At 38.9% G+C, this 20,268-nt stretch overlaps 1 non-coding gene and 2 pseudogenes across 1 annotated transcript; all 3 read left to right on the top strand.

Annotated features, from left to right (window-relative positions):
- Positions 1-6,326: 6,326 nt before the first annotated feature.
- Positions 6,327-6,537, top strand: LOC142695686 (U2 spliceosomal RNA; annotated as a pseudogene).
- A 6,307-nt stretch (positions 6,538-12,844) lies between these two features.
- On the top strand, positions 12,845-13,048 carry LOC142695677 (U2 spliceosomal RNA; annotated as a pseudogene).
- Positions 13,049-19,381: 6,333 nt separating this feature from the next.
- Positions 19,382-19,570, top strand: LOC142695717 (U2 spliceosomal RNA). The gene has a single exon (XR_012863771.1). It is a non-coding gene; the product is annotated as a U2 spliceosomal RNA (small nuclear RNA).
- The last annotated feature ends 698 nt before the right edge of the window (positions 19,571-20,268 follow it).

The raw sequence follows: 20,268 nt of genomic DNA, 5'->3' as shown, positions 1-20,268 counted from the left end.
CCTTATGTGTTGACTAAAATCAGATTCCAAAAGTGCTATTTGTGTTTGCTATTGTTTTTGTCTTTCTGATGGGATCTCCCCTTTTAATCCCATTATTTCAACACCTGTTGGACAATGCATGAGTGATAATGAGCTCATTGATTAAATGCAATTAATGAATAGATTGCCACCTCTTATTTTGTGTCGTCTGTGTGTCTGTGTTTCCGGCATTTCACATTGGAACAGCTCATTCACCTTCCTTGTCTTCTCTCCGCCCTCCCTTTTAGGTAAGTTAAAGAGCTGCACCTGAGCCAGCCACTGATTGATTGATTGATTGATTGATTGATTGATTGATTGATGCAGCACAACAGTCAAATAGTGGAGTGGAGTAGGGGAACAGCAAACAGCCAATAAAGCAGCCCGCCCGCTCGCCTGCCCGCCACAATGGACCTACCTGTGTACACTACATGGATGTGATGGAATGTACTGTCGTCCCTACATTTCAAGAAGAAGTAAGAATTGCAGTTGCAACAAAGCCTTGCTTGCCTACAAAGAGAGCAGCAATTTGGATTTGTTACTATGTTACCTAGAAGAATAACAAACTGTGCAAGGATGGAGGTTGTAGGAGCAAGGAGAACAAGTTGTCTGTAAAGTTGGTGGATGCCTATTTTCCATTTTGCAGTCCCTTGTCTCCCTCTTGTGGCCTCCTGGAGGCAACTAGCTGTGCAAAAAAAAGACAGCCTGGCGGCCGGCTGTTGCAGTGTTGCCCTCTCAGGCAACACTGAGTGACTGACTGAGCCTCACCGTCTTATATAAAGTTCAGACGGAACTTTGCACGTGTCATAGTGGAGCCCTCAGGATTCCAGAGCCAGCTTTCTGACATCATAATGGGGCCTCAGAGATAAAAGCCTGGGCCCAGGCAGTGTTGGTCAGTGCTGCTCAGCAGGCAGCACCGGACTGGACTGGATTAAAGCTGATACAAGGTGTGAAGGAACAAGGGGTGGCTGTGGGCATGCACTTGCTGCCGCTGCCAGTGTTTATCTGCATGGCAGCAGGGCATTTGGGCGTTGCCAGGAAGGCGTTTTTATGTAGATTCCTCCTCTTTCAGCACTGCATTGTGGTGCAAGCAAAAGAAGCAAATCCTGTCTGGCTTCCTCTCCGGCCTTTATTCACCTCCCGCTTAGTAGCTGTAAATGTGTGTGAGCCTGCAGGGCCCCATGGAATTGCCTAGAAGTAGGCTGAATCGCTGCAAGGGGTGAACAGCAGTATGGGACAGGCTCGGGCAACGGCCGGCCCATTCGGGTTATCGCTTCTCGGCCTTTTGGCTCAGATCTGTAGTGGGTTTGAAACCATTAGGCAAGGTTCCTACAGTGGAAACCTACCTGCTCGGCCTTTTCGGTTTTCGGACCGAACTGCTGCTATTGAGGGGTGGCTGAAAGCTGTAGTGCCTTTTCCTTAGGAGGATCCGGATTCTTTTCGTGGAGGGAGAAATTCTTTGGACGTGGGATTCTGGATTATCGATTTGGATCAGGAGGCGATCGAGCTTGGATTTCTGGGCTGTGAGTATATTTTTCATTTGGAACGATGGAAGGAAGATCGGATAATTTCCAGGACTTCTTTGCGGATGATACTCCTTTGAAGGACACGATTCGTTTTGTCATCTCGCCGCAATACCGCCAGGTAAAAGAACTGGGGTTTCTTTATTCCAATGTGTTTGGTCCTATCCTGAAGATCAAGGATGGGGATTATTTTTGTGTTCAATCGTTTAACTCCCGTGGAATTCACGATGTTACTTTGAACTCTTGTGGGATTTGTGAAGCAGCGTATGCTCTCTATGAGCGAAATAGAGGACATGCTATGTTGGAGGGAGTAAAGGTCCTTCCTTTGTTTCAATATCAATATAAACTGCTGACAGTGCAAATGTACAACCCATTTATTTCTGATATGGAAGTCACATCTTTTTTGTACAACTTTTGTGAGAAGGTGACCCTTAAGAAACATGGGATTACTAATTTCGGTGCATGGAATGGGAAAAGGATCTACAGTGTGGTCTTTAAAAAAGATCCGACTGCTGAGGGGGGTGTTCTGAGACCACCCCCTATTATTTTCATCAACAGGAGTAGGGGTTATCTTTTTTTTACGGGGATGCCCCAATACTGTCGTAGATGTCGCAAATATGGACATGCTGACATGGCCTGTAAGCGTTGCATGAAATGCCATGATTCCGTTCATCAGGAAACAGATTGTCCTAAAAAAAGAGTGGAGGAAATTTTGTCAGATGAGGACTTCGTGCCTCCAGAAGAGGCGCAGGCTCCTATAGGTTCTGTGGTACAGAATAAGGGCAAGGAAAAAAAAGAGGAAAAAAAGAAGGATAAAAAGAGCTCCCAGGGGAAAACAAAATCCTCAGGTGTGGAGGCTTCAGTGGTAGAAAAAGAGAAAAAAATATCAAAAGAGAAAAAGGAGAAGAAAAAAGAGGAATTAACTGTGGTGTTGGAGACTCCCCTTTCACCCCCTGGGCAAGCAGGTTCGTCTGGTGCTCAGGAGGAGATGGAGGTGGCAACAAAAAGTTTAAAAAGATATACTAGAGAAGAAGAGAAAGTGAGTGATGAAGAGACTGACCAAAGTGGGAAGAAAAGCAAGGTTTATGATCTTCTTGGAGATATTTCTCCCTCTGACTCATCTGGAGCTGAAGATCTGAAGATTGATACTTCTCCACCATTTATCGATGAGGGCGGGGGAGAAAGCCCTGGCATCTTGGTTAAAAGATGATCAGGGCTGCCTCCCTGAATGTTCAGGGGTTTAATAACCAATATAAACGTACAGCCATTTATGATTTTTTTAATAATGAAAATTATGACTTTGTTTTCTTACAGGAATGTAATTTAGAAAAGAGATTATGTTATAAGTATCTACAAGGTATATGGAAAGGTAAATCTTGTTTTTCAGGTGGAAACGAATTCAAAAGTGACGGGATAGGTTTTTTATGTTCTAAAGATTGGGAAATTGTTAGGCATGAAGAAATATACCCAGGGCGCATACTTATGGTGGAGGTTTTAAAAGATAGCAAAAAAATCAAGTGTTTTTGCATATATGCAAATACAGAAAAAAAAAAAAAAAAAAAAAAAAAAAAAATTGAGAATTCACCTTTTTGAGTTACTACAGTTGTTTATTGTTGGTTCAGATCCCATCATCATTGGTGGTGATTTTAACTGCCAAATCTGTAAAAAAAAAGAAGGATCAGTATCTGTTTTGAAAAATATTCTTTCTGCCTGTAACCTTAAAGATACCTGGGAACTAGGTGGAAAAAGGAAAGAGTATGAGCTTACTTGGAGTAATCGTGGATGCTCATCTAGACTAGATTATATTTTTGTATCTAGTGATTTGATGTGTTCTTCTTTTAAATCCTTTGACAGTTGTTTTTCAGATCACAAGTTAATTGAATGTACACTAAATTATGAGGTTTCAGAAGGTAAGGTGCCATCACACTGGAAACTTAATGTGTCCCTCTTGGAAGGAAGTAAGGTTAAAGAAGAATTCTGTAAGTTTTATGATAAACTAAAACAAAAAGAGGGCGAGTTTAATAATGTATTGGAGTGGTGGGATTTCATGAAGAGGGGTTTTAAAACCTTCTTTGTTAAATATGGGAAGAAGATAGCCTATGCAAAAAAGAAACTATACATTGATCTTAGTTCTAGGCTCCAGTGTTTTTACCTATTTAGAAACAATGGTATAGAAATGGATGATCAAATTGAGGATGTAAAAAGTCAGATAAAAAATTTATTAAAAGAAAAAGGGAAAGAGATTATTTTCAACTCTCGTGTAAGAATCCTTGAAAAGGATGAGAAATGCTCTCATTTCTTTTTTAAAAAAATTAACGGGAAAAAAGATTTTATTGAGTGTCTAGAAGGGGAAACAAACCGTGAAGAAAAATTATTAAAAGCAAAAAATTTTTATGAGGAATTATTTTCCGAAAAGGTGCTTGATGCCTCTTTAAAGGAACATTTTATGGGGTTGTTAGATAAAAAGCTTAGCACTGATGAGATGATGTTTCTAGAGGAGGAATTTACTCAAAATGAAATATTAGATACGATTAATAGTTTTCAGAATTTAAAAACCCCCGGTATGGATGGTCTACCAATAGAATTCTATAAAAAATTTTGGGATGTAATAGGTGAGGATGTGTTCAAAGTTTTTTCTCAAATTGAATCTTCATTAATAATCCCGGAGTCCTGGTTGGAGGGTCTTATTGTTTTAATTTTTAAAAAAGGTGATAAAAAATTAATCAAGAATTGGAGGCCAATTACGCTACTGAACACCGATTATAAAATTTATGCAAAATTGTTAGGGAATCGTTTAAAAAAAGTGATAGCATCAATAATTGGGGTTGACCAGACATGCGCTGTGCCAAAAAGAAAAATTGTCGATTCTTTGGTTTTGCTACGGGATATTATTTGGGACAGCAAGGACCGCAATCAGGATTTAGCTTTGATCTCCTTTGATTTTGAAAAAGCTTATGATCGAGTTTCACACGATTTCTTATTCACAGTTTTAAGCAAATTAGGATGTTCAGAGGGTTTTATTAATCGTATTAAAATCTTATACAATGGAGGTTTTAGTAAAATTTCAGTTAATGGTTCCTTATCTGATAAAGTTCATATTCGATGTGGGGTGAAACAGGGCTGCCCTCTGTCACCTATCTTATTTATATGTGCAATTGAACCCCTCTTAGAGGCCTTTAGAAAAGATAAAGTAATTAACGGTTTTTTTATCCCGGGCTGTAAAAATGAACAAGTTAAAGTTATTGCATATATGGATGACGTGACAGTTTTGGTGCGTGATCTTAGAAGTTTTAATAGGGTTTTAAGAACAGTGGATTGGTTCTGTGGAGCATCAGGTTTCAAAGTGAATTTAGATAAAACCGGTGTTTTAACAATTGGGAAATTTACCCTTGAACCTGATTGTAAGTTGCTTAAAATGCATGACATGAAGATTTTAGGTATCTATTTTTCAGAATCTTGTGGGAATATAAAAAATTGGGAATCCTTGCTGGAAAGGGTAAGGAAAAAGATTTCCTTTTGGAATTTGCGAACTTTGACTCTTGAAGGTAAAATTTTGATCATAAAACAGGTTTTACTCCCCATGATTTTGTACATATCTGCTGTTTTTATCCCCCCAAATAATATCATGAAAAAACTTATTAAAATCTGTTTTTATTTCCTATGGAAATCAAATATGGAAAGAGTCAAAAGGGAGGAGTTGTATAAACCTAAGAATAAAGGAGGGAAAGGCTTCCCCGATATTAGGTCTTTTTTGTATATTAAATATTTGGCCTATTGTACAAGCACTTTATTGGGGCCCAGTTCAAAGATAAAAACTTTTCTTATTTATAATCTTGGGTTTTATATAAGGAAATACAAGTGGTTAGAAATTGACTTAAACAGACCATATAAGTTTTTACCACCAGAACATTATATTATTTTAGAGAAAATTTTAAGGGAGTTTGAGTTGTTAAAATCTGACTTAAGTATTATTACTAATCATAGAAAAGTGTTAAAGATCTTAGATGAGAGGAAAATTATGAGTTCTGTAACAGGTTTCTCTGTAAGAATTGTACAAGGTATTTGGATCAATGTTAACCTGTTTTACTTGTCTAACGAACATAAGGACCTGTTGTGGTGTATGTTGAAGGATTGCTTACCTACAAGAGAATTTCAGCATAGAAGAGGTTTGGTAAGACATGAAAGATGCCCAAGAGTAAGATGTAGCGGAAGTGAAACGCCAACGCATATTTTTTGGAATTGCTCATTTGCACAAAAGATTTGGAGGAAAGTTAGCATCTTAGTTAAATATTTGAGCAAAATTGATCATTTTGATTTTAATATGATCTTTTATGGATTGGGCATTGGTAAAGAGGATTTTAAAGTCGTATGGTTAATATTTACATGTGTTAAGATGGCTTTATGGAAAGCAAGAAATATTGTATTATTTAAAAGAGATCAGCTATCTGTTGAAAACTGTCTTAAACTATGTTTAAGCTATCTGTATGTATATTTTTGGAGAGATAAATTATTACTAGGTACTGTGAGAGCAAATGAGATTTGGAAACCAGAAATGTGGAATGTACTTACCTTGTGATGTGTAATCTTGTATTGTTTTCTTCCTTGTTATACCTGTAAAAAAAAAAAAAAAAAAAGTTAAAATATAATTAAAAAAAAAAAGAAAACAAAACATATTAAAAAAAGAGAAAAAAAGTAATAATAACAATTAAAAAATGGATAAGATCATGAAAATTATATATTCATACTACAATGATGGTTTTGATGAAATCTAAGACTTTCAACCTATGTTTTGCGTTTTAAGATTTCAAATCTGAGTAGAAAAAGAAAAAAAAAAAAAAAAAAAAAATCTGTTCTTATCAGTTTAATATCTGATACGTCCCCTATCTGGGGACCATATATTAAATGGATTTTTAGAACAGGGAGATGGAAATAGAGCTTGCTCTGTCCACTCCACGCATTGACCTGGTATTGCAGTATTTCCAGGACCGGTGCACCCTTCCCTTATGTGTTGACTAAAATCAGATTCCAAAAGTGCTATTTGTGTTTGCTATTGTTTTTGTCTTTCTGATGGGATCTCCCCTTTTAATCCCATTATTTCAACACCTGTTGGACAATGCATGAGTGATAATGAGCTCATTGATTAAATGCAATTAATGAATAGATTGCCACCTCTTGTTTTGTGTCGTCTGTGTGTCTGTGTTTCCGGCATTTCACATTGGAACAGCTCATTCACCTTCCTTGTCTTCTCTCCGCCCTCCCTTTTAGGTAAGTTAAAGAGCTGCACCTGAGCCAGCCACTGATTGATTGATTGATTGATTGATTGATTGATTGATTGATTGATGCAGCACAACAGTCAAATAGTGGAGTGGAGTAGGGGAACAGCAAACAGCCAATAAAGCAGCCCGCCCGCTCGCCTGCCCGCCACAATGGACCTACCTGTGTACACTACATGGATGTGATGGAATGTACTGTCGTCCCTACATTTCAAGAAGAAGTAAGAATTGCAGTTGCAACAAAGCCTTGCTTGCCTACAAAGAGAGCAGCAATTTGGATTTGTTACTATGTTACCTAGAAGAATAACAAACTGTGCAAGGATGGAGGTTGTAGGAGCAAGGAGAACAAGTTGTCTGTAAAGTTGGTGGATGCCTATTTTCCATTTTGCAGTCCCTTGTCTCCCTCTTGTGGCCTCCTGGAGGCAACTAGCTGTGCAAAAAAAAGACAGCCTGGCGGCCGGCTGTTGCAGTGTTGCCCTCTCAGGCAACACTGAGTGACTGACTGAGCCTCACCGTCTTATATAAAGTTCAGACGGAACTTTGCACGTGTCATAGTGGAGCCCTCAGGATTCCAGAGCCAGCTTTCTGACATCATAATGGGGCCTCAGAGATAAAAGCCTGGGCCCAGGCAGTGTTGGTCAGTGCTGCTCAGCAGGCAGCACCGGACTGGACTGGATTAAAGCTGATACAAGGTGTGAAGGAACAAGGGGTGGCTGTGGGCATGCACTTGCTGCCGCTGCCAGTGTTTATCTGCATGGCAGCAGGGCATTTGGGCGTTGCCAGGAAGGCGTTTTTATGTAGATTCCTCCTCTTTCAGCACTGCATTGTGGTGCAAGCAAAAGAAGCAAATCCTGTCTGGCTTCCTCTCCGGCCTTTATTCACCTCCCGCTTAGTAGCTGTAAATGTGTGTGAGCCTGCAGGGCCCCATGGAATTGCCTAGAAGTAGGCTGAATCGCTGCAAGGGGTGAACAGCAGTATGGGACAGGCTCGGGCAACGGCCGGCCCATTCGGGTTATCGCTTCTCGGCCTTTTGGCTCAGATCTGTAGTGGGTTTGAAACCATTAGGCAAGGTTCCTACAGTGGAAACCTACCTGCTCGGCCTTTTCGGTTTTCGGACCGAACTGCTGCTATTGAGGGGTGGCTGAAAGCTGTAGTGCCTTTTCCTTAGGAGGATCCGGATTCTTTTCGTGGAGGGAGAAATTCTTTGGACGTGGGATTCTGGATTATCGATTTGGATCAGGAGGCGATCGAGCTTGGATTTCTGGGCTGTGAGTATATTTTTCATTTGGAACGATGGAAGGAAGATCGGATAATTTCCAGGACTTCTTTGCGGATGATACTCCTTTGAAGGACACGATTCGTTTTGTCATCTCGCCGCAATACCGCCAGGTAAAAGAACTGGGGTTTCTTTATTCCAATGTGTTTGGTCCTATCCTGAAGATCAAGGATGGGGATTATTTTTGTGTTCAATCGTTTAACTCCCGTGGAATTCACGATGTTACTTTGAACTCTTGTGGGATTTGTGAAGCAGCGTATGCTCTCTATGAGCGAAATAGAGGACATGCTATGTTGGAGGGAGTAAAGGTCCTTCCTTTGTTTCAATATCAATATAAACTGCTGACAGTGCAAATGTACAACCCATTTATTTCTGATATGGAAGTCACATCTTTTTTGTACAACTTTTGTGAGAAGGTGACCCTTAAGAAACATGGGATTACTAATTTCGGTGCATGGAATGGGAAAAGGATCTACAGTGTGGTCTTTAAAAAAGATCCGACTGCTGAGGGGGGTGTTCTGAGACCACCCCCTATTATTTTCATCAACAGGAGTAGGGGTTATCTTTTTTTTACGGGGATGCCCCAATACTGTCGTAGATGTCGCAAATATGGACATGCTGACATGGCCTGTAAGCGTTGCATGAAATGCCATGATTCCGTTCATCAGGAAACAGATTGTCCTAAAAAAAGAGTGGAGGAAATTTTGTCAGATGAGGACTTCGTGCCTCCAGAAGAGGCGCAGGCTCCTATAGGTTCTGTGGTACAGAATAAGGGCAAGGAAAAAAAAGAGGAAAAAAAGAAGGATAAAAAGAGCTCCCAGGGGAAAACAAAATCCTCAGGTGTGGAGGCTTCAGTGGTAGAAAAAGAGAAAAAAATATCAAAAGAGAAAAAGGAGAAGAAAAAAGAGGAATTAACTGTGGTGTTGGAGACTCCCCTTTCACCCCCTGGGCAAGCAGGTTCGTCTGGTGCTCAGGAGGAGATGGAGGTGGCAACAAAAAGTTTAAAAAGATATACTAGAGAAGAAGAGAAAGTGAGTGATGAAGAGACTGACCAAAGTGGGAAGAAAAGCAAGGTTTATGATCTTCTTGGAGATATTTCTCCCTCTGACTCATCTGGAGCTGAAGATCTGAAGATTGATACTTCTCCACCATTTATCGATGAGGGCGGGGGAGAAAGCCCTGGCATCTTGGTTAAAAGATGATCAGGGCTGCCTCCCTGAATGTTCAGGGGTTTAATAACCAATATAAACGTACAGCCATTTATGATTTTTTTAATAATGAAAATTATGACTTTGTTTTCTTACAGGAATGTAATTTAGAAAAGAGATTATGTTATAAGTATCTACAAGGTATATGGAAAGGTAAATCTTGTTTTTCAGGTGGAAACGAATTCAAAAGTGACGGGATAGGTTTTTTATGTTCTAAAGATTGGGAAATTGTTAGGCATGAAGAAATATACCCAGGGCGCATACTTATGGTGGAGGTTTTAAAAGATAGCAAAAAAATCAAGTGTTTTTGCATATATGCAAATACAGAAAAAAAATTGAGAATTCACCTTTTTGAGTTACTACAGTTGTTTATTGTTGGTTCAGATCCCATCATCATTGGTGGTGATTTTAACTGCCAAATCTGTAAAAAAAAAGAAGGATCAGTATCTGTTTTGAAAAATATTCTTTCTGCCTGTAACCTTAAAGATACCTGGGAACTAGGTGGAAAAAGGAAAGAGAATGAGCTTACTTGGAGTAATCGTGGATGCTCATCTAGACTAGATTATATTTTTGTATCTAGTGATTTGATGTGTTCTTCTTTTAAATCCTTTGACAGTTGTTTTTCAGATCACAAGTTAATTGAATGTACACTAAATTATGAGGTTTCAGAAGGTAAGGTGCCATCACACTGGAAACTTAATGTGTCCCTCTTGGAAGGAAGTAAGGTTAAAGAAGAATTCTGTAAGTTTTATGATAAACTAAAACAAAAAGAGGGCGAGTTTAATAATGTATTGGAGTGGTGGGATTTCATGAAGAGGGGTTTTAAAACCTTCTTTGTTAAATATGGGAAGAAGATAGCCTATGCAAAAAAGAAACTATACATTGATCTTAGTTCTAGGCTCCAGTGTTTTTACCTATTTAGAAACAATGGTATAGAAATGGATGATCAAATTGAGGATGTAAAAAGTCAGATAAAAAATTTATTAAAAGAAAAAGGGAAAGAGATTATTTTCAACTCTCGTGTAAGAATCCTTGAAAAGGATGAGAAATGCTCTCATTTCTTTTTTAAAAAAATTAACGGGAAAAAAGATTTTATTGAGTGTCTAGAAGGGGAAACAAACCGTGAAGAAAAATTATTAAAAGCAAAAAATTTTTATGAGGAATTATTTTCCGAAAAGGTGCTTGATGCCTCTTTAAAGGAACATTTTATGGGGTTGTTAGATAAAAAGCTTAGCACTGATGAGATGATGTTTCTAGAGGAGGAATTTACTAAAAATGAAATATTAGATACGATTAATAGTTTTCAGAATTTAAAAACCCCTGGTATGGATGGTCTACCAATAGAATTCTATAAAAAATTTTGGGATGTAATAGGTGAGGATGTGTTCAAAGTTTTTTCTCAAATTGAATCTTCATTAATAATCCCGGAGTCCTGGTTGGAGGGTCTTATTGTTTTAATTTTTAAAAAAGGTGATAAAAAATTAATCAAGAATTGGAGGCCAATTACGCTACTGAACACCGATTATAAAATTTATGCAAAATTGTTAGGGAATCGTTTAAAAAAAGTGATAGCATCAATAATTGGGGTTGACCAGACATGCGCTGTGCCAAAAAGAAAAATTGTCGATTCTTTGGTTTTGCTACGGGATATTATTTGGGACAGCAAGGACCGCAATCAGGATTTAGCTTTGATCTCCTTTGATTTTGAAAAAGCTTATGATCGAGTTTCACACGATTTCTTATTCACAGTTTTAAGCAAATTAGGATGTTCAGAGGGTTTTATTAATCGTATTAAAATCTTATACAATGGAGGTTTTAGTAAAATTTCAGTTAATGGTTCCTTATCTGATAAAGTTCATATTCGATGTGGGGTGAAACAGGGCTGCCCTCTGTCACCTATCTTATTTATATGTGCAATTGAACCCCTCTTAGAGGCCTTTAGAAAAGATAAAGTAATTAACGGTTTTTTTATCCCGGGCTGTAAAAATGAACAAGTTAAAGTTATTGCATATATGGATGACGTGACAGTTTTGGTGCGTGATCTTAGAAGTTTTAATAGGGTTTTAAGAACAGTGGATTGGTTCTGTGGAGCATCAGGTTTCAAAGTGAATTTAGATAAAACCGGTGTTTTAACAATTGGGAAATTTACCCTTGAACCTGATTGTAAGTTGCTTAAAATGCATGACATGAAGATTTTAGGTATCTATTTTTCAGAATCTTGTGGGAATATAAAAAATTGGGAATCCTTGCTGGAAAGGGTAAGGAAAAAGATTTCCTTTTGGAATTTGCGAACTTTGACTCTTGAAGGTAAAATTTTGATCATAAAACAGGTTTTACTCCCCATGATTTTGTACATATCTGCTGTTTTTATCCCCCCAAATAATATCATGAAAAAACTTATTAAAATCTGTTTTTATTTCCTATGGAAATCAAATATGGAAAGAGTCAAAAGGGAGGAGTTGTATAAACCTAAGAATAAAGGAGGGAAAGGCTTCCCCGATATTAGGTCTTTTTTGTATATTAAATATTTGGCCTATTGTACAAGCACTTTATTGGGGCCCAGTTCAAAGATAAAAACTTTTCTTATTTATAATCTTGGGTTTTATATAAGGAAATACAAGTGGTTAGAAATTGACTTAAACAGACCATATAAGTTTTTACCACCAGAACATTATATTATTTTAGAGAAAATTTTAAGGGAGTTTGAGTTGTTAAAATCTGACTTAAGTATTATTACTAATCATAGAAAAGTGTTAAAGATCTTAGATGAGAGGAAAATTATGAGTTCTGTAACAGGTTTCTCTGTAAGAATTGTACAAGGTATTTGGATCAATGTTAACCTGTTTTACTTGTCTAACGAACATAAGGACCTGTTGTGGTGTATGTTGAAGGATTGCTTACCTACAAGAGAATTTCAGCATAGAAGAGGTTTGGTAAGACATGAAAGATGCCCAAGAGTAAGATGTAGCGGAAGTGAAACGCCAACGCATATTTTTTGGAATTGCTCATTTGCACAAAAGATTTGGAGGAAAGTTAGCATCTTAGTTAAATATTTGAGCAAAATTGATCATTTTGATTTTAATATGATCTTTTATGGATTGGGCATTGGTAAAGAGGATTTTAAAGTCGTATGGTTAATATTTACATGTGTTAAGATGGCTTTATGGAAAGCAAGAAATATTGTATTATTTAAAAGAGATCAGATATCTGTTGAAAACTGTCTTAAACTATGTTTAAGCTATCTGTATGTATATTTTTGGAGAGATAAATTATTACTAGGTACTGTGAGAGCAAATGAGATTTGGAAACCAGAAATGTGGAATGTACTTACCTTGTGATGTGTAATCTTGTATTGTTTTCTTCTTTGTTATACCTGTAAAAAAAAAAAAAAAAAAGTTAAAATATAATTAAAAAAAAAAAGAAAACAAAACATATTAAAAAAAGAGAAAAAAAGTAATAATAACAATTAAAAAATGGATAAGATCATGAAAATTATATATTCATACTACAATGATGGTTTTGATGAAATCTAAGACTTTCAACCTATGTTTTGCGTTTTAAGATTTCAAATCTGAGTAGAAAAAGAAAAAAAAAAAAAAATCTGTTCTTATCAGTTTAATATCTGATACGTCCCCTATCTGGGGACCATATATTAAATGGATTTTTAGAACAGGGAGATGGAAATAGAGCTTGCTCTGTCCACTCCACGCATTGACCTGGTATTGCAGTATTTCCAGGACCGGTGCACCCTTCCCTTATGTGTTGACTAAAATCAGATTCCAAAAGTGCTATTTGTGTTTGCTATTGTTTTTGTCTTTCTGATGGGATCTCCCCTTTTAATCCCATTATTTCAACACCTGTTGGACAATGCATGAGTGATAATGAGCTCATTGATTAAATGCAATTAATGAATAGATTGCCACCTCTTGTTTTGTGTCGTCTGTGTGTCTGTGTTTCCGGCATTTCACATTGGAACAGCTCATTCACCTTCCTTGTCTTCTCTCCGCCCTCCCTTTTAGGTAAGTTAAAGAGCTGCACCTGAGCCAGCCACTGATTGATTGATTGATTGATTGATTGATTGATTGATTGATGCAGCACAACAGTCAAATAGTGGAGTGGAGTAGGGGAACAGCAAACAGCCAATAAAGCAGCCCGCCCGCTCGCCTGCCCGCCACAATGGACCTACCTGTGTACACTACATGGATGTGATGGAATGTACTGTCGTCCCTACATTTCAAGAAGAAGTAAGAATTGCAGTTGCAACAAAGCCTTGCTTGCCTACAAAGAGAGCAGCAATTTGGATTTGTTACTATGTTACCTAGAAGAATAACAAACTGTGCAAGGATGGAGGTTGTAGGAGCAAGGAGAACAAGTTGTCTGTAAAGTTGGTGGATGCCTATTTTCCATTTTGCAGTCCCTTGTCTCCCTCTTGTGGCCTCCTGGAGGCAACTAGCTGTGCAAAAAAAAGACAGCCTGGCGGCCGGCTGTTGCAGTGTTGCCCTCTCAGGCAACACTGAGTGACTGACTGAGCCTCACCGTCTTATATAAAGTTCAGACGGAACTTTGCACGTGTCATAGTGGAGCCCTCAGGATTCCAGAGCCAGCTTTCTGACATCATAATGGGGCCTCAGAGATAAAAGCCTGGGCCCAGGCAGTGTTGGTCAGTGCTGCTCAGCAGGCAGCACCGGACTGGACTGGATTAAAGCTGATACAAGGTGTGAAGGAACAAGGGGTGGCTGTGGGCATGCACTTGCTGCCGCTGCCAGTGTTTATCTGCATGGCAGCAGGGCATTTGGGCGTTGCCAGGAAGGCGTTTTTATGTAGATTCCTCCTCTTTCAGCACTGCATTGTGGTGCAAGCAAAAGAAGCAAATCCTGTCTGGCTTCCTCTCCGGCCTTTATTCACCTCCCGCTTAGTAGCTGTAAATGTGTGTGAGCCTGCAGGGCCCCATGGAATTGCCTAGAAGTAGGCTGAATCGCTGCAAGGGGTGAACAGCAGTATGGGACAGGCTCGGGCAACGGCCGGCCCATTCGGGTTATCGCTTCTCGGCCTTTTGGCTCAGATCTGGTTGGGGAAACCCTATCAGGTCTGGGTCAGAGGGCTTCTTTGGGTCTTTTCTCGTGAGGATCCGGGGTAAACGAGTCGGCGATCTCTGGAGCGTTGAGGACAGCAAGATGGCGGTTCGTGGCGCAAAGGACACAATTCGATTCCAGGTTTTGCCTGAATTTAGGAAGGAGGTGAGTTTGAGCACCATCGTGGAAGAAGTTATCTTCAAAGTTCTTGGACTACATCCAAAGGAAGTGGAATGCCTGCAAGATTTTCCTGCTCAAGGTACTTATGATTTAACTTTATTCAAAGAATCAGATTGTCTAAATGCAGTTCAAAAAATTCTTGCAAGCAAGCATCCTATCTTGGAAAAACTTAATGTGGAGCCATTGTTTAAACATTGCCGGAGGAAGCTCATTGTTCATATGTATAATGCCAGAGTGAAGGAGGAAATTGTGAGAGCATACTTGAGCAGATTCTGTGAGGAAATACATGGTGGAGAGAAAATGACTAATTTCTGGGGAATGCCAAATGGAAAAAGAAGATTTTTTGTGGTTTTTAAAAGGTCAAAAGACGCTTTACATGGATATGTTTGCCCCCCGGCCACCTTTTCAATTGGAGGTGAAAGAGGTTTTTGTTTTTTTGAAGGACAACCGGAATACTGTAGAAATTGTGGACTTTATGGACATACTAAAGAAAAATGTGATAAGGGTCTGGTGTGTAAAAACTGTGGGAAAACAGGTCATAAGACTGCTACATGTAAAGAAGGGAGACAATGTGATTTGTGTGGGCTGTTTGGCCACATGGCCAGAAATTGTGAAGCTAAGGGAGGGAAGAAACTGTTCTCTTATGCACAGGTGGTTCAAAATGGTGGGGGGAGGAATGAGGCGTTGAATGTGGTGGAGTCTTGCAAAGGGCTGCGGCAAACTGGGGCAGTGGTTGGGGCATCGTCGGCAGAGCAAAGTGTTGCTGGAATTCCTCATCCGCTGGGAAATAGGGGTTTGGTGGATATCGCAGCGGTGGTGGCCCCTCTCGACACTGGAGTTGGGGAGTTTGACCACATGGATACTGTTCCTGCAGTGGAGCAGTTTCAAGGCTCCCCACAGGAGACGCCTAGTGGGGGAGGGGTGAATGTGGTGACTGATCCTTTGGAAGAGGCGGGGAATATGGAAATGATCATTGGTGAAATGTCTAATGTGTTGTGTGAGGCAGATTTGAGTATGGTAAGCCCAATAAGTATCCCTGAGTTATCTGAAGAGGAAGAGGAAGGTGATTTGACACCTGGCCAAAGGTGGGTGAGAAGGTCATCTGAGGAGGATGATAAAGCACTGAGGTCAGTGCTCAAAAAGCCCAAATTTGAACATGAAAATATGTTTGCTTGCTTACCTGTGGAGGAATTGCCTTCCCCCTCAGGAGGTTATAGGGGTATGATGGCTCAGGGTTCGCCTGTTATAGAGTTTCTAGAAAAGGAAGAAGTAGAAAGATTAAAGAAGACTAGTCTGTTTAAAAAGTAAAAACTAGGTTTTTGTGATGGATAGTAAATATAAGTACTTTGTTTTTTCATTCATGATGAGCTTAGTAGTGGCATCTTTAAATGTGAGAAGTGTGGGATCGGTAGTTAGAAGGGCGGCAATTTTTAACCAGTTGAAAAATGTCAAAGCTGATCTTATTTGTATACAGGAGTGTGCTATAAGGGCTTCTCCGGATGAGAATGAATGGCAATATGGAAAATCATTTTGGTCCCCAAGTCTTGAAAATAGGAATGAAGGGGTAGGCATTTTACTAAAAAATAATAATTTTACGGTATTGGATTTTAAAATTATTATTCCAGGACGTTTTATTATTTTAGAGGTAGAATTGTGTGGACAGAGAGTAAGAATTTTTAACATATACGCTCCCGCGGAGAAGCAAGCCCGTGTAATTTTTTTGGAAACTTTAAAATTGTACATGCCTGGGCGTGTTTTTACTATTATCGCTGGTGATTTTAATTGTGTTAGATTCATAGGGGATAGAGAGAGTGCAGCAGTTTCAAAATTGGACATAACATCAAACTTACTTAATCAGATGGTTCAGGATTTGAGATATCAAGATGCAGGTTTGTTGGTGAATGCTGCTGATAAATATACCTATGTGGCTGATAGTGGGGTATCAAAATCCAGAATAGATTTTGTGTTTGTCTCTGAAGGGGTTAAAATTAAAAAATGTGACCACAGTATAACCACCTTTTCAGACCATAAGCTGGTCTGTGTGGAGCTATGCCTCTCGGAATCCATGGTGTTTGGGAGAGGTATATGGAAACTGAATATTAGTTTATTACAAAATGAAGACGTTATGGAGGGTTTTAAAAATTTGTTTAATTTATGCGTAGAGAAGCAAAAAGATTTTAATAACCTGTTGGCATGGTGGGATTGGACAAAAGAAAGGATTAGGGTTTATTTGAAAAAAACTAGTCTCAAGAAAGCACAGGAGAGGAGGGAGCGTGATGCCGCCTTGATACAAAGAGTGGAGACTCTCCATAAGTTTAGAAGTGTGGGAGTGGATGTGGAGGAAGAACTAACACAAGTCAAGGAAGAAATAAGAAAAGGTTTGTTGACAAAAGGCAGAAAACTGGTATACCATTCTAAAGTTAAACACTTAGAGGAAGATGAGCAATGCTCTAGATACTTTTTTAAAAAAACTTTTTCAGCAAAAGGGTTTTTATCTTCAGTCTTATCCCCTGTAGGAGAGGTAACTGGTGATAGCATGGTTTCAGAAATATGTCGGTTTTATCAAAACTTGTTTGGGGTAGATAATGCAGCCCCAGAGAGAGAAATAGAAGAGTATTGTGAGAACGTGACAAATAATATCCCTATTGATGAGATGGGCTGTTTGATTAGCGACCTCCAGGAGGAGGAAGTTAAAAAATCCTTTGATTCTATGGCTAAAGGTAAGGCTCCTGGTTGTGATGGGTTTCCAGCTGAATTTTATGTGGAATGCTGGCCTATTATCAAGGATCAATTTGTCAGAGTGATGAGCTATGTCTTTGAGTCTGGCCATTTGGCTGATACAATGAAAAAAGGGGTGATTACTCTGATCCATAAAAAAGGGGATAGGAGGGATCTGAAGAATTGGCGTCCTATCACCCTGCTGAATGCGGATTATAAAGTTTTCACAAAAATTGTAGCAAATAGAATGAGTCATGTTATACATTACATGGTGGGCAAGTATCAAACTTGTGCCATCCCTAAGCGAAGAATATCGGATAACCTTCTGCTTTTGAGGGATTTGATTTTTTATGCTAAAAATGTGAATTCCCCCTTATTGTTGGAGTCTATTGATTTAGAAAAGGCTTTTGATAAAGTTTCCCATAAGTTCATGTTTGCGGTACTGAGGAGAATGGGAATTCCCCCTAAGCTGTTGAGGGTAATAAGAAGCCTATATACCGATGTAGAGAGCAAGGTGCTAATCAACGGTAATATTAGTCCCTCCATAAGGGTTGGATCGGGAGTCCGGCAGGGATGCCCTCTCTCGCCCATACTTTTTGTATGCATAATGGAACCTTTACTGCTTAGTCTCCAAAAGGATAAAGTCATAAGGGGGTGTTTCATCCCTGGCAGCAATGGTCACCAGGTAAAATCATTGGGCTACATGGACGATGTTGTGTTCATATGTAGTTCTAAAGCTGATTTGGAAAGAGCCAATCTGCACTTAAGGATTTTTTGCGGTATATCTGGGATGAGAGTAAACTGGGACAAATGCCAGATGTGTAATTTTGGCAAGCAGGTTCCTGTAAGTGTGGATAAAGTGATTCAAAGAGAGCATATTGAGGTTTTGGGAGTAACTTTTGAGAGCGATCTAAAAGGCAATAGTAGTTTTTCTAAACTTGAGTCAAAGATTGAACAGAGGCTGTGCTTATGGAGGCTGAGAACGCTCTCTTTGAAAGGGAAAATACTAGTTATCAAATCCGTTATACTACCATTATTGCTATATGTGTCGGTGATCTTCCCCCCTAATCAGTTATGGATAAGAAGGATAACAAGGAAACTTTTTGTCTTTTTCTGGGGCTCCAAGATGGAGAAAATCAAAAGACAAGTAGTGATGAGTAAAAACAGTTTAGGGGGCTATGATTTCCCTAATGTGGAAGTGTTTTTAAAGTTACATTATTTTTTGTTAATTTTTAAAACCGTGAAAGAGAATAATACAGCATCTGATATGATACATTATTTAGCCGGTTGGTTACTGATAAAATGGGAATGGTGCAATAAGGATTTGAAAAGACCGATATCTGAGAAACTGCCTGCTTTTTATGTGGTTTTAAAATCCTTTTATGAACGTTTTAACTTGGGCATCATAGGGGAACCTAGGAAAAAGACAATAAGAGAGCATATTAGGAAGGAGGAAACAGTATGTAAAGTCCCTTTTTTAAATAACGCTCAATCTCTTAATATTTGGAAGTTGTTGAGGACTCCTGGCCTATCTAATAGACAGAGTGATGTGGTTTGGCTGTCTCTCCATAATTCTCTTCCAACAAGGTCCCTTCTTAGGAGAAGAGGGGTGTGCGCGACGGAGGTTTGTCCTAGGAGTGACTGTGGGAAAGAGGAGAGTATAAACCATTTATTTTTAGAGTGTGATTTTGTAAAGCAGGTTTTATTACTTTTAACTCCTCTTTTTATAGTCTTATTAAAATCAAGTAATTTTACGTTTGAACATATATTGATTGGTCGCGATTTTACCAGGTTAAATGATGTACGTATTTATTGGATTGCATTCTCAATTTTTAAAGAAGTTATATGGGATATTAGAAATTTGTTGATTTTTAAGAAAATTATTTTAGTACCTGAAGATGCAGTGAAGCTGTTTTTATCTCGTTTGCATACAGTGTACTTATATGATAAGAAACGATGGGGTGAAGGTAAGGCGGAACAAATATGGAATTTTAAAAAATGGAATATGTAATAAATCTTGTCTGTAATAAATTTTAATGAGCTCAGAGGATGCTAATTACTCGATAAATTTTTTTACCACTTTAAGTGGAATGATATGTGAAGAGTGAATGACTGATGAGCTTGGAAAAAAAAAAAAAAAAAAAAAAAAAAATCTGTTCTTATCAGTTTAATATCTGATACGTCCCCTATCTGGGGACCATATATTAAATGGATTTTTAGAACAGGGAGATGGAAATAGAGCTTGCTCTGTCCACTCCACGCATTGACCTGGTATTGCAGTATTTCCAGGACCGGTGCACCCTTCCCTTATGTGTTGACTAAAATCAGATTCCAAAAGTGCTATTTGTGTTTGCTATTGTTTTTGTCTTTCTGATGGGATCTCCCCTTTTAATCCCATTATTTCAACACCTGTTGGACAATGCATGAGTGATAATGAGCTCATTGATTAAATGCAATTAATGAATAGATTGCCACCTCTTGTTTTGTGTCGTCTGTGTGTCTGTGTTTCCGGCATTTCACATTGGAACAGCTCATTCACCTTCCTTGTCTTCTCTCCGCCCTCCCTTTTAGGTAAGTTAAAGAGCTGCACCTGAGCCAGCCACTGATTGATTGATTGATTGATTGATTGATTGATTGATTGATTGATTGATTGATTGATTGATGCAGCACAACAGTCAAATAGTGGAGTGGAGTAGGGGAACAGCAAACAGCCAATAAAGCAGCCCGCCCGCTCGCCTGCCCGCCACAATGGACCTACCTGTGTACACTACATGGATGTGATGGAATGTACTGTCGTCCCTACATTTCAAGAAGAAGTAAGAATTGCAGTTGCAACAAAGCCTTGCTTGCCTACAAAGAGAGCAGCAATTTGGATTTGTTACTATGTTACCTAGAAGAATAACAAACTGTGCAAGGATGGAGGTTGTAGGAGCAAGGAGAACAAGTTGTCTGTAAAGTTGGTGGATGCCTATTTTCCATTTTGCAGTCCCTTGTCTCCCTCTT

The sequence above is a fragment of the Rhinoderma darwinii genome (assembly GCF_050947455.1).
Source record: "Rhinoderma darwinii isolate aRhiDar2 chromosome 5 unlocalized genomic scaffold, aRhiDar2.hap1 SUPER_5_unloc_48, whole genome shotgun sequence".
Taxonomy (NCBI): Eukaryota; Metazoa; Chordata; class Amphibia; order Anura; family Rhinodermatidae; genus Rhinoderma; species Rhinoderma darwinii.
The sequence above is the reverse complement of the archived record's forward strand: the minus strand, read 5'-3'. Positions and strand labels throughout refer to the sequence as shown.